The 14,132-nt window shown below is 36.3% G+C and overlaps 1 long non-coding RNA gene across 1 annotated transcript; it reads right to left on the bottom strand.

Moving 5' to 3' along the window:
• Positions 1 to 12,110: 12,110 nt before the first annotated feature.
• Positions 12,111 to 13,044, bottom strand: LOC144438785 (uncharacterized). Its single transcript, XR_013481083.1, has 2 exons — positions 12,994 to 13,044; positions 12,111 to 12,314 (listed from the first exon to the last, which is right to left on the bottom strand). It is a non-coding gene; the product is annotated as an uncharacterized LOC144438785 (long non-coding RNA).
• Positions 13,045 to 14,132: the final 1,088 nt, after the last annotated feature.

Raw genomic sequence — 14,132 nt, 5'->3', positions numbered from 1 at the left:
TATATAATCTATGTATAGACTATCTGCTCTATGTATAGACTATCTATTCTACTCTATGTATAGACTATATAATCTATGTATAGACTATCTATTCTACTCTATGTATAGACTATATAATCTATGTATAGACTATCTACTCTGTATAGACTATATAATCTATGTATAGACTATCTGCTCTATGTATAGACTATCTATTCTACTCTATGCATAGACTTAAATTAATATGAGATCACTCCCCCTTCACCATAACTGACATACTCTAAATAAAATGAATGCATGGGAAAAATATATGAAAATCATTATTGACCATAAAAATAGCCATTAGTGATTGTTCAGACGATGGTACATGCTGAAACCAAAATTTCACACTGTAGAATGATGTTGAAGCATATGACATATCACAAGAGCTCTGATCTTTAAAAAAAGAGAGAGACTCTTATTTTGTATGACAATAGTTGATCAAAATTATTCCAGTATGATCATTACTATAGTATTTATGGTTTGCCAGTCACATAGTAAAGATGTACAGTGTAGGCATTGGGGCAGTACTATGTACTACTACACAACTAGACTGTCTTCACGTAAATGTACAGTGAATTTCACAATACCATGCAGCTTTTCTGTGTGATACAACCACGCAGAAACCAACAAGAAACTGGACATGCTACACTTACAGATAGCAAGATTGAATGAGTGCAGGTTCTTGCTACATTTTGTCCAAGTGAAGTAAACTGCACATGCCACCATACAGACATCAAATGAACACCGCAAAAGGACATTTTATGCACCCTTCATCAGATGTTTAACAGTTAAAGAAAAATATTGGCATTCAAATGTCATCATGGAGTTGCAATACATTTAAATAATTTATTTCATTTAGACTAAATGTACCAAAACAAATGTGATCTTGTTATTGAAGTGTGGCATAATCAGTTTCTTGTTGTTTTCTGCTTGGTTGTATCAAACAAAAATGTTGCATGGTATTGTGAAGTTCACTGTAAAACAAGATGATAAAAATCACATCAGAAGCAAATACTCAAAAATGACTTGATGGGGTAGTAGATACCTGTTGCCAGTTCCAAGATGCATTGTGCATCTCGCCATACAATGCCATGTATTGTGTACGCGCCGAGGCGTTTCCACGCGCTACTTGGGGGGAATGGTTGTCACCTGACCATACCCTGGGTTCACCTGTAAAATCCCTCTCTGTCATTGATGGCGTTTAGTCTTTGTTCTATAAAATCACTCATAATCAGAGAGGTCAACATGTCTTTTCATAATTTCCTGATGAAAATGTTATTTCAAAAAAAAGACTAAATATAACAACATAAGCGACGTCCTCTCGCGCAATGCTTCTTGGAACAGGAAAATTGACTATTGCTATTTTTTGTGGGAAACAAAAGTGTATCACTCATTTTACAAAGAATTATATTCATTGCTATTGTGTAATTATTGGCATTTTAACAGGGTATACTGAAAAAATGGAAATTTTCGGTAAAGACTTATTTTCGCTAATTTCACTACAAAACAAAAATGCAAAAAGAGAGTGACTAAAATGCCTCCTTGTGTACATGAAAACAATGTACTAGTCTTGTAAATGACCAAAATTAGTGTTTAAAATATTTAAGAACTAGCTGAAGACTGTAAAATCGCCAAATTTTCTAGTAGCAAAAATATCTGCATTTGCAGTATATTGTTGTTTGGCTGATGAAAAAATTAATACTCCAATTCCAACCAGTGCAGGTTTAAGGTGAGTGATTGCAATCAAAAATGTTTTGTACATCAATTTATGAATATTATAGATGTATAATGTATGAGACAATTTATTAAAACTCTTTTATGAATTATTATTATAGATGTTGCTTTCAGTGCAATATGCCATTTTCTTGACAACTAAGAACCAGAAAACTTATTTTCTTTAGTTCTAGGGAATACCCTGTGTGAAAAGGAATGTTTCAGTATAAGTATTATATAAATCAATAACATATCGGTGTGAAGGACTGCTGTGAGCTTGTACAGCTAAAATGATGTTGGTTTGGTGTTTCATTTCACTCATGTAACATGACATGTTGTACACACTCGGAGAACTTCAAATGCCAAAAAAAAAATTAGTTTTACATGGATGCTGTGCACAGTGGGGATGTAGAGGTAATTAAGTTGATATGTTGATTATCAGTTAAATGAATATTTGAAGTCAATGAAAACATCAAGTCCATGTGTAATGTTTTCATTAGAAGACTGTTTTTACTGTACTGTAAAAGAATAGCAATGTATATCACTGTTCAATATGATTGGGCAAAGGATCCTGCTGTGTTTATTGTGTCTCTGTTATTGTTAGTCTAGAGTCCAAATATGTCTAGCTTTGTGTCAAACACATAATGTCCCATGAGTGAAACACCAAACCAACATCATTTTAGCTGTAATTTTACTAATAATTACAAAAGTTCAGTATTACGATTAACTTTCATTGGACTTTGTGGATTAAGGAAGAATTTCAGGAAGAAGTTTTTGTTTTTGTTTTTGTTTTTCTTACATAATACAAGTACAATAGTAAGATGTCTTTCAGATTTGTGAGAAATTTTCCAAGCCAAATGTGTATTTTTTTGTAGTGTGTCCAGCACATTGCTACTTTTGAACTAGACTGTTAGATACACTGTGTCGATTCACCCGCACTGGCCTCATCTGGGGTTGATCGGTGTGTGTGTGAGGTTGCACTCCATCACAGCATACCTTACAGACTACATTTGAACCAGGGATTACCTGAATCAGTCATAGCATGCTTGTATACATATTTGCATACAGGTATGTAATAATATTTTCGGTATTGCACTTCTGTGCAAATACCAGTAGTATGTGTATGCACTGATACAAATAATCACTGGTACATACATAATTATGAGTAATTTGTTATCATAATTGTAGCTTTTGTATTTGTTTCCATTGCGACAATTATGGGGAAAAAACGACTGGGCAAAAAAAAATAATAATTGTTTCTGGTCAGTGTGCGCATCACTAAAATACCCTCGCGTCAGTCTTTTTTTGCTGTTTGTCCAGCCCATGCAGTCTGCAGATCGGGGGGGGGGGGGGGGGGGGGGGGCACAAAAATAACCCTCCCTACTTCAGTGAAGACAACTGCAGAGCCACTCATGAACAAGCAAATGATATCTGCACCACATACACACTTTATACGAAATGTCCTGACCAGAAACAATTCTTTCTTTTTTTGACCTAGCAATGAATTTTTCAGCCTGTCCCTCTTTGAGGCTCTGCCAAGGCAAACACTTCTGACAATGAGGCTTAGTCGTCGTGAGTTTCAAATGAGGTGTTCACTAGGTTCTTTATTTCAGTGTTATTTCTAGAATGAGTTGAGGAAAATATCTGTGTAGGGTCAGTAAAGGGGCATTTATTTGAACTAAGCTGTGTAAATTATATATAGTATTAGCAGTATTATATTTATAATATTATTTATAACCCTAGCTCTTCATCCGTTGTGATCACAGCGCCACCTAGTGGTCAGTTTGAACCAGGTAAAGGCCATTGAGAAAAAAATTATCAATCATGGCTGATCAAAAGCTCAAATTGTTTATATAGAGAATTTTTTAAAAACTCAATAAAAACAACACTTTCTGAATAACTGACCTGGATAGTCATATTTTTCATCACGATGTCGTTGTTATAGATTATGTGTTTTATTGTTTGTGTTGTGTTATACTCAAACTGTTCATTCTAGCTAAAATGAGAAGGAACACTGTGTACATGTAACTTACAGTTACATATATAGCAATATTATTGTGTTATGTATATTAAGTTTTATTTGTATAAATTTTGCAACCATATGTGCAGAGCATATGTGCTTCAAACGGTAGGGTTAACCCATGCTTCAAAAGTTATGTCACAAGAAAATAAATATTATTGTTACTGTTCAGTAGCTGATCCAGTTGAGGGCTAGATTTTATTTCATAACTTTTTTATTCAAAGTATATATGTATATTTATATTTTTTTGAAGAAGTTGTTGTTCATTGGGATAAGAGTAAACAAGCATACATCTTGAGTTGTCAGGTATACTTTCTTCAATATCTTTGTAATTGTACCTTCAAATCTTTGCTTTCAGGGTTGTGTATGTTAATGAGACCCCAAATGTTTAACCTGATTGGCTGCTCAATGCCCAATAGGGAAGTTGCAAACCCACCATATTGAATGTTGCATCATGGGAAATATGATAATAAATATCAATCAATCAGTATTGTAAACAATATTGTTACATAGTTTGTAATCACAAATAATTGTTTCATGGTTACCCTGACCATTGTAGGTTTATTCTGTTGATATCTCCTCCAGATTAGGTATAAAGATAACTTCAATTAATCCCATAATCCTTTGCCTCTGAGCATGCTCAGTCTGGATTATAAGTTCCTTATTGGATGCCTCATTTTGTTTACTAGTTTTAAATGACAAAGCCTGTACCTTGTCTATTCTGTGATGCTCCAACATCCCCTAAATGGCATTGGATAGTTATTTGCTGCTGAAGCTTTGTCATTGCCGCCATATGGATGAGGATTTTTAATTTATAAAACAAATTTATCATGGCTTTCTACTTGAAAAATCGATCTGAAACAAACAATATATGCTAAGTCATTGCATGTAACTGAATACATTGCAAAAAGCTAAACATGTTGTAAAATGTTTGTTATTGTACATACAAAAGATGCAATGATAACATTGTTTTATAAATTAAAAATACAAAATGAATACCCAATCCTCATCCATATGGCCACTGTAAATTAACACACCTTTCAACTACTTAGAAGTTAACTTCAGTTTCTGAAGCAGCCATGTAGGAAAAACAGGTGACATGGATAGTATAAAAGGAACGCTGTGATTGGTTAATTTGTTGCTGGATAATGACAGCTTGTACTGTTTGAGGGCGTATTAACATACAACCCTGAAAGGAAAGAGTTCAAAAGCATAACTACAAAATACATTGTAAAAAAAATACTCCCTGATTTATACTGAAGGTGACAAGGTTATAGTGATTTTTACTTTATTTGTGTATCTGTACTTTTATTTTTTGAATATGACAATAAATATATGTGAAAGATATTCTAGGGAAGTTAAATTTGTGTCTGCCTGTAGTACTATTTCCAAAAATAGAAACGACTGTAACACGAAGCTGGTTGGATTTTGACGACAAAGTGGTGATCCGGGTGATAAAGTAGAGCGCCCTCTTGAGTTAGGTAGTAACTGACAGCTGTCAACAATACTACCTTACACCATAGACCCTCCACTAACGTTGGTGGAGGGTCTATGCTTACACGTTATATATTAGCCACCTATGTCAATATGAGACTGATAAAGACGGTGTAGGTCACATCATAAAACCAATGGGAGTAAAATAAATATTATCGAAGTGGTAGGATTGGATCAGTGCTTTGCAATGTAACTGGTCGTGCCCCCCCCCCCCCCCCATCGAACCTTTTTAAATCTACAAGGGCACTATTTATCACTTATTTGAAAACTTTTTTATTAATTTAATTATCCTTTAACCTCTTCTTTTGCTTGTTTCATACCTGTATACTCAAACTGGTCACAGTGACAGGTCACCAGGAGTGTGGTGGCAATAGATGACCATGTAGCTTAGAATATGCTTTGCTGTTTCATGAATTCCACAGAGTGTCTCATGCAATATGGTGCATACGCTACTGCATGTAACACTAACAGACTAACGCGGAACACTTACTAGACTATAAAAGAATCGTCGTTGCGGGCGCTTAACAGCATGAGTGGGCGCATACAACGACGAATTCAATCATACAGTTTACATATGTCAACTTGGTCATTCGAAAATGTTAATGACCTGATAGATTTATCTATTCATGTTATTGCGTTCCCTCCCTCCCACTGGCATTGGCTTGATATGACATCGTGTACTACCAACGTAAGGTACAAGTAAATTCCTCTGTAAATTCCTGTAAAGATTTCACAAACTCTAGACTGACACCTGTTGATTCTCAGCTTACTTTGCTTATAAAGTTATATATATATATATATATATATATATATATATATATATATATATATATATATATATATATATATATATATATATATATATATATATATATATATATATATATATATATATAGTAAATAGTATCAAACTCGTAGAATAGAGTGCTCGATGCTTGGGTAAGCAGGGCGGGAATAATCAAAGTGGGTTGGTTGGAACTTGAGGTGCTTGGTTGTAACTCCGAGTTTCACGCTCAATGCGTTCATCAGACGTTGTCTGATGAACGCATTGAGCGTGAAACTCGGAGTTACAACCAAGCACCTCAAGTTCCAACCAACCCACTTTGATTATATATATATATATATATATATATATATATATATATATATATATATATATATATATATATATATATATATATATATATATATATATATATATATATATATATATATATATATATATATATATATATATATATATATATATATATATATATGCTTGTTCCCTATATAGTCACAGCATTGACCTCTCCATCACAACGAAGAGACACGTGTATGCGTCACAGACCGATGGATAATCAGTTCACACTTTAACCGTTTTAGCAAAAACAATATACCGTTATCAACGGAAGTCGTGACATGGTAACATAGGAACGGAAGTAGATATAATTATAATGATAAGACCGTACCCATACCCGGTTCGGCTACTGTAGAAATAGCACACATATGCATGCATGCCGGTGTTGCGGTACGTATAGGACAGATCCATCGAGTCCTGGAAACATCAACTATGTATGTGGCCGCTTTCAACACAATGTGTTTTTTATGTTACATGTGTCAAATCGTGGAGATATGAAGGGCCTAATAATACCTCGGAGTCCATGGTCAAATGAATACACTTCGCACTAATTACACTCTGCATATGGTCCAGCTTTCTGTTCAGTTTTCCATCTCTGTTATTTGGAGTGCTCAAAATTTACCAAATGTTTATTCATGGTACCGCAGTTATTTATAGTTCACTTTAAATATTGCTACCGTTTGTTCATGCTTATTTTGTATACATTTGTAGCATACAATTTGGGTGCGGTCATATTACTGTTATAACTTCTTCTTCTTTTTTTATTGTAGGCGTTATATTGTACACAGATAACCATAAACCGATGGTCCAGATGAATTTTGAATTCGTCGTTTGATCTGGAGGACACCCTGCATAATTTATAACATTTATTTGAATTGTGGTGACAGGTGTTGATTCCATGAATCAGTGTCATGACATGGCTGACTCTAAAAGGGTTCATTTCGAAGAGGAACCGTTCACTGCCTTGAGCTTAATAGCTCTTATCCAAACAAAAGAGCGCGAGTTTTCAGAAGATGCGGTTGAAGAGATGGTGAAAAACTTATATGGAAGTATCAACCGTAGCGATAAGAACGAACAAACAGCACTGCACCATGCGGCCTCCGAAGATAAGCTGGGTTTTGTAACCGTATTGCTGAAATATGAAGCGAACGTTTCCCTACCAGACCTTGCTGGGAATATTGCTTTACATTACGCGGTTAAAAACAATAATATAATCATGCTACGGAAACTATTAGAAGCTGGCACACCGGTGAACGTGAACAATAATGTAGGCTTTCCCCCATTGCATTTTGCTATCCGTGACGGCAAGGCAACATGCATCGAGGCGTTACTGCAGTACGGAGCTGAGGTGAACAGGCAGTATGTTATGTTTAACACGTCATTCTACGAAATTCACTGCGTGAAAAATGACAGCCCAGAAAGCATGGAATTGCTGTTAAAGTTTGGTGCAAAAACTGAAGTACGCGATGCGAAAGGATTGACGGCTCTTCATCATGCTTGCCAAGGCGGAGTTTACTCATTAGCTGAAAAGTTATTGGAATATGGCGCCAACGTCGATGCAGAGACGCCACCCATGGCTAGATATCGTGGTAAATTCACGCCACTGCGGTACGCTGTGATGAGCTCCGAACGAGACATCTCACGGTTACTTTTACAGAATGGTGCGGACCCAAATATCGCCGACCTAAAGGATGTATTTCCCATACACGTTGCGGCGCAACAGAGCTATCCAGATATCGTGCAGTACTTGTTAGAACACGGAGCTGATGTCTCGGCGAGAAATAACCAAGGTCAACAGGCATTACACCGAGCATGTATTTCAAGTCGCGATTCGAGAATGTTGCTGATCCTGCTTCAACATGGTGCGGATCCGAATGCCATCGCCAACAACGGCGAAGTGCCAGTCCATGGTTTACTGTGGAAGTACGGTCGAGCACCTGTTGATGAAGCGGACACTAATGATGCAGAACTTCTAGAGAAACTTCTCATACTTCTGAACTACGGCGCTCATTTCAACCTTCGTAATGACAAAGGCGACAACTTCAGTATTACCAATAATCTGCGAAACTTAGACAAGCTGCCACTGAGTTTGAATCTTATTTTGGAAGCCACCGATTCGATCAATATTTACTGCGACAAGGGAACCATACCACGTATGCTCGGTAGTACATTGAAAGAAATGTTCATTGAGATGTCGGCAATCCCGCGGACATTAAAACAACAGGCCCGTAAGCAAATACGGAGTCTCATTACACAGAAAGGCAAACCTTTGGAGAAAACTGACGAGTTGCCTTTACCAGTAGTCTTAAAAAATTACCTTTTGTTCCAATAGTTTGTTGTCGCCTCCGACTTGAAGTAAGACTGGTGTAACCGTTCGGTGAATACTGCCATTAGTTATGTTTATCTAGAAACTTGGTATACATTATTGCTATCATTTTTTGAGGTTTGACATTGCATATAATTTGACGAAAAACTCAGCACGGACTTAGTCTGTCAGAAGTATAATAAAGACGACTTTTCAAATGTTTTCATGGCATCTTGCCTGTCAGACATATATACAATATTGCAACGTTTGCGACAGAAGTTTATGTGTAGCTAATACATACATTTTTGTAGAAACTAATAAAATATTCTTGAAATAAAATAAGTTTTAGTTAGCCGATTTTTGCTATTTTTTGAATGGAAAACTCCATTATTTAGAAGGTGCAGACCTAGCCTTCATATTTTTCAATATTCATTCTTTCTGTTTGGTTGAAATGTGTGTAACTAATATACAACAACATTTGTGCAGTTTTTCAGAATTTACTAGTTGTCAGTGGTTGACGGAAGTAAAACCTGTTGTTATTTTTCATCCTGAAAGCAATACTGTAGAAGAGAAAAGATGGAAGTCTATGGTACAGCTGTAGCTGATGCAGCGATAAAGGGGGGGGGGGGGTCTAACAAGCTGAAGGGGAGAAGTTGGCTTCTGGACGTGGGAAAGAACGTTCAACACATCATATTCTCAGTTAGAAACTGATAAGCAATGGATGGCTATTCGAAATATTAATTGACTAACTGGTAGCCCAGAGACTTGGCAATTGAACGATATGTTATGCCAGACAGCTAAGCTACTAAAGTCTCTTGGCTAATTAGTAGTGGATTACACTTTATGAATACTTCACCCTATCATAAATATTAAGCCACAATGAGCAGCCATTCATGAGAACTTTATGATATATCTCTTGAGCACTTTGTTTAATATCATTACCTAATAAGGCAATGATTGACAGCCCATTTAATCAATTGATAATTATCACCTGTTGGGTAATAATCCCTTATCATTACTACACACCATTCATCTGTTCACAGGCAGATGTGACATAATACGTTATGAGAAATGTAAGCCTAGCCTATATAATTATAATGAGCTCATTGTTATTCATGTTATGCAGTTTTTGTCATGTGATCCAGTGGCAGCTTTTGCTAGAAGTTGGAATGTGAAATTATACCAAAACATGCAAATTATGGTACGTGATCAGTTTGTCTGAAATGACAAAATGGCTGTGCATTTTTTTGACCTTGCACATTTGCATAGTATTCCAAAATAACGATTTGACAACACTGGGAAAGACTATGTTGGCCAATTATTCGATCATTTATTTACTAGGGTCATTTGGTCAGTGTGAGGGTTAATATAGGGGTAGGTTTAGACCACTTAACACACACAGAGATCTACATCTTAAATTTGTATCTCAGACATTGAATGGTTAACTGATTATACATGATGTAGGTCCCCCCCCCCCCCCCAACTGAATCTTTTATTGGGTCTATATTCAATGAGATGTTGCATCACATCTTATACAATGCACAAGCCAGGTTCAACAAAAAATATGGAATATATACTCTGGTCGTTCTACGTCATGACAATGTGCTTCTATGTCACGACAACGCTTGTCAATGTCACTGGTTCTGTTGCGTTCAAAATTTGAGTCAAAACGTTCAAAATTACCATTACTTTCCCCCAATTTTTTTTATATTACGGGCGCTGGTATAATTATGTTATTCTCCAACATTCAGCCAGAAAATACTCCTCTTGCAACTCGTAGTGACAAAGGCCCCTTAGGTCACTCGTATTTTCTTTGCATGAATTAAAAAAAAAATTGGGGACTAACATCTAAATAACATCCAGCCAGGTTATTTTTGGCAAACTTACATGCAGGAACACTGGAAGTCCCAAAACAGCACTGCAAGTTCAGGAACTCTCGATAAACTAGTTTTCAGAGATGCCTCCCTACTGAGACTATAAATAAACCAACGTCCATTCAATAGCTTATCACTGTTGTATCAACATGTTGTGACAATAGTTTTAGTTTGTGTCTATCTTAGAAAACCAAAGGCTCAACTACCAGGGTAATAAGTCTTAATATTTATTGAAAATTCCTGTCTCTGGTTGTGTGATTCATTTTTAAAAAAGTCTTATGGTTTTCAAACATCAATTTACGTCATATGATGGTAAATCTTCCATTCACTTTATTACAACACATGGTGAAATTAAAATCCAAGTTTCTATAAGTCAAATTACAATATATCAGACATGACACTACAAATTAACAATGGGTGCTGCTACATTTATACATATAACTTTCAACAATTTCAGTAAGATGTTCTAAACATGGATAACAACTTGCAATTTTATAAAATTTTGCAGACATGGAGAACAAATTCAGCTAGGTATTAAAGTCTTCATCATATCCCATCTGCTTCGTATTGTCAAATTGCCACAATCAGAATTAGAGTGATTTCAACCCCAGTGACCTTGACCTCACATTTCAAGTTCAACTGCATTTTGACAGCAAAGTATCCTGAAAAACATAACTTGTACTCTTTGCGTTATATGCCCTTCAATTTGATATAATGGGACCTATTTACTTTACCACTGACAATATAACACTATATTTGGTGGAAATTGGTCAGTACAGCAACATTAAGTAGAGCTTGTGAAAACACGATGACAACGTCAAATGCCTTCTCATTTTCATTCTGGCAACAGTAGTTAAGAAACACTTTTGAGACACGGCATATAGATAACTATTTTCAACCGAGGAATTTGTGAAATTTAGTATGGACTGAATTGTCTATCCACATCACCTCTTCCCTCGTCTTTCCAATCTCACATGCACTGCTTAATCTCTCTAATACTTGAAAGAAACCATCTTTATGTTAGCTGGAGGATGAGTATGACAACTTTGTGACAATAACATGCTCTTTCAAGGTGTGTATCCGCATGTCACATACAAAAGTCAAATTTCACCCAACTTAGAAATTGTAAATTGTGTGTTCGATGTCATATTCCTCATATCAGCATCATTTATTATCACCTGGAAATGCTTCTCACAGTCAAACCACAATCTGTGAGTGGTCTCCATGGTGAATAATTGCATTCCAATGACATCATGATTACTGAATCACATGTTAGTGCCTGTGGTGTATCACACATGGCTAGCCACTGCCATTTATCGCAGGACATGTATCCCTGTACTTTGATAAGTTTTACTTGTGTTACATCCAGAAAGACTCATCACTGTGTACACATCATTCAATCACTCATTATAATGTTTAGTAATTGATTAACAGGAACCTAAACCATGATGACTCTATAAATCTTCATCAATAAGTATCTGTCAGTTGTATTGCCCAAATCCTGGGTTGGTTCAATCAAATATATATACATATTGTTCAAATATAACTGTTGCATTATATTTGCTATGACTTCTTTGGTACATTTTCTTGCACTTTTTTTACAATTTGTCCCGTGGCATCTTTGACATCTGGGAGCACGTATGTTTGTTGAATGTAAACTCCTCCGATAATACCAAATACAAGTCCTGCAGCAAATTTTCGTGGCATCAAAATGCCGGCTACAAATCCCAGCAAACACTCTGGTTTTGCTGCACTCTCCAGGATATACTGCAAATGGTTAAAAGTAATAAACATTATAGTTATATGTAAAAGTAACAGATCACATACAAAGCTACTGTTCTGCTAACCCTCCTCCCCCCCCCCCCCTCATCCTCACCTTATTTGAGTATACATATATCTGCCACCCTTTGGGGTGTGTTTTCTAGCCCTTTGGTCTAAAATGGGGTCTGTTTTTTTTGAGCGGAAAGAGTCCAAAATGGGGTCCACTTTGCATTATTTTTTATTTTGCTCAGTCTAAAATAGGGTCCATCCTCCTTTTACCAAATCATAACTGCCATTAATTTGCCCCAAAATGTTGCCTCCTAAGGAAAGTGTATTTAGGTCTAAACTTTAATCTTTTAAAACCCTGAAATGGTCTGACTCTAAAATGGGGTATTGATTTCTGGTCGAAGTGGGTCCTGGGGTTTCCAGTACTGGTACCGCCCCCGGGTGCTAGGCCCCTGCATGGACGTCCATCCATGGCAGGCTTGTGAAGTTGTATAACTAACACAGTAGTAACACCTTCTCCAGCTCCCAGGCTAGGCACAGTTCCGGGCACAGGGAAACATGGTTTTGCTTGGAGGGTAGGATTTATAGGAGCAAATACTACAAATAATACTAAAGAACGTGCTGTGTATTGTCATGACAATGTATATTCAACTGAATATATGTAACTGCTGTAATATACCTGGTACGAAGACTTGCCATCGCTGCTGTCAGTGTTGTCGTTGTCCGCCATATTTTATACACCCCAAGCCAGTGTTACTTGACAAAGGGCCACTTAGAACCTGTAGAATCAGTAGGGGTCAAACACACGTACGACCTCAGATTCCGTGATGGACACTGGTTGATATACTACCTGGAGGGTATATGATCAAACGTTTCTTTCTATTAAAGTAAGCGATGTTATTTATATTGAGGTGAAAAAAAAGTTGTCGAATTACTGTTTTTTTTCCGCGACTGTACCAAAATTACAATGGAATACATGACGACGCTTTGAGGAGACCAACGATGATGTATTCGCTTGTTAACTTATATATACCGTGGGGAGGGGCTTTGATACAATATTAGGTTAGACGCATAGCTAGCTAGGTAAATATTGTTATAGGTATTTTTATATTGATGTGGAAAGGGTTTGATACGAGTAAGAGATCTTTCTTATTTAAAAGCGCTTGGGGGTATTATTTACAAAATGATGAAGTGGTATCCCGGGCAAATAAACTCACTGCGTGTCATTCATGTACATTGTACAATTATGGGTTCAACTTGCCCCTGGTGCTACGACACGAGTATGTCTTTGTAAAGTGTACGTGGTGACTGGGTGTTTTCAATGTATAATTTGGTATTTTTTGCATATAACAGAAAGGGATAAAGAAGTTGAGGATTAGCGTTATGGTTAGTTTAGTTATCGAGTAAATGTAGATAATTTTGATATAAGCCTATATCTGTCGTTCAGTATTATTGATTATAAAGGACGCCCTCTATCTATACCTGCTGTCTGAAATAATTGACACGTGTATGATTGTAAAAACATGTGATCATAACAAACTTGGGATTCAAACCTATGAACGGGCGAAGAATTTTTGCTTTTAGCCTCATGTGAATTTGACATAGCTTGATCGCTGCTAAAGTGGCACCAGCTGACTCTATACGCTTTTCACTCAGGTGAAAACACTTATTATATTTTTTTTAAAAAGCCATTATTATGCTAATGTCGATGCATGTCTTCTATATAACATTATGATTGTCTTTTTCCATTGTTAGAAAAGTTGCTTGCATAGTGGGGATTTCCTGGACAATTTTGATACGTATAATAAATTACGTCAT

Source organism: Glandiceps talaboti, chromosome 8, assembly GCF_964340395.1.
Source record: "Glandiceps talaboti chromosome 8, keGlaTala1.1, whole genome shotgun sequence".
NCBI classification, from domain to species: domain Eukaryota; kingdom Metazoa; phylum Hemichordata; class Enteropneusta; family Spengelidae; genus Glandiceps; species Glandiceps talaboti.
Note: the sequence above shows the minus strand (reverse complement) of the source record. Positions and strands in the feature narration are given on the sequence as shown.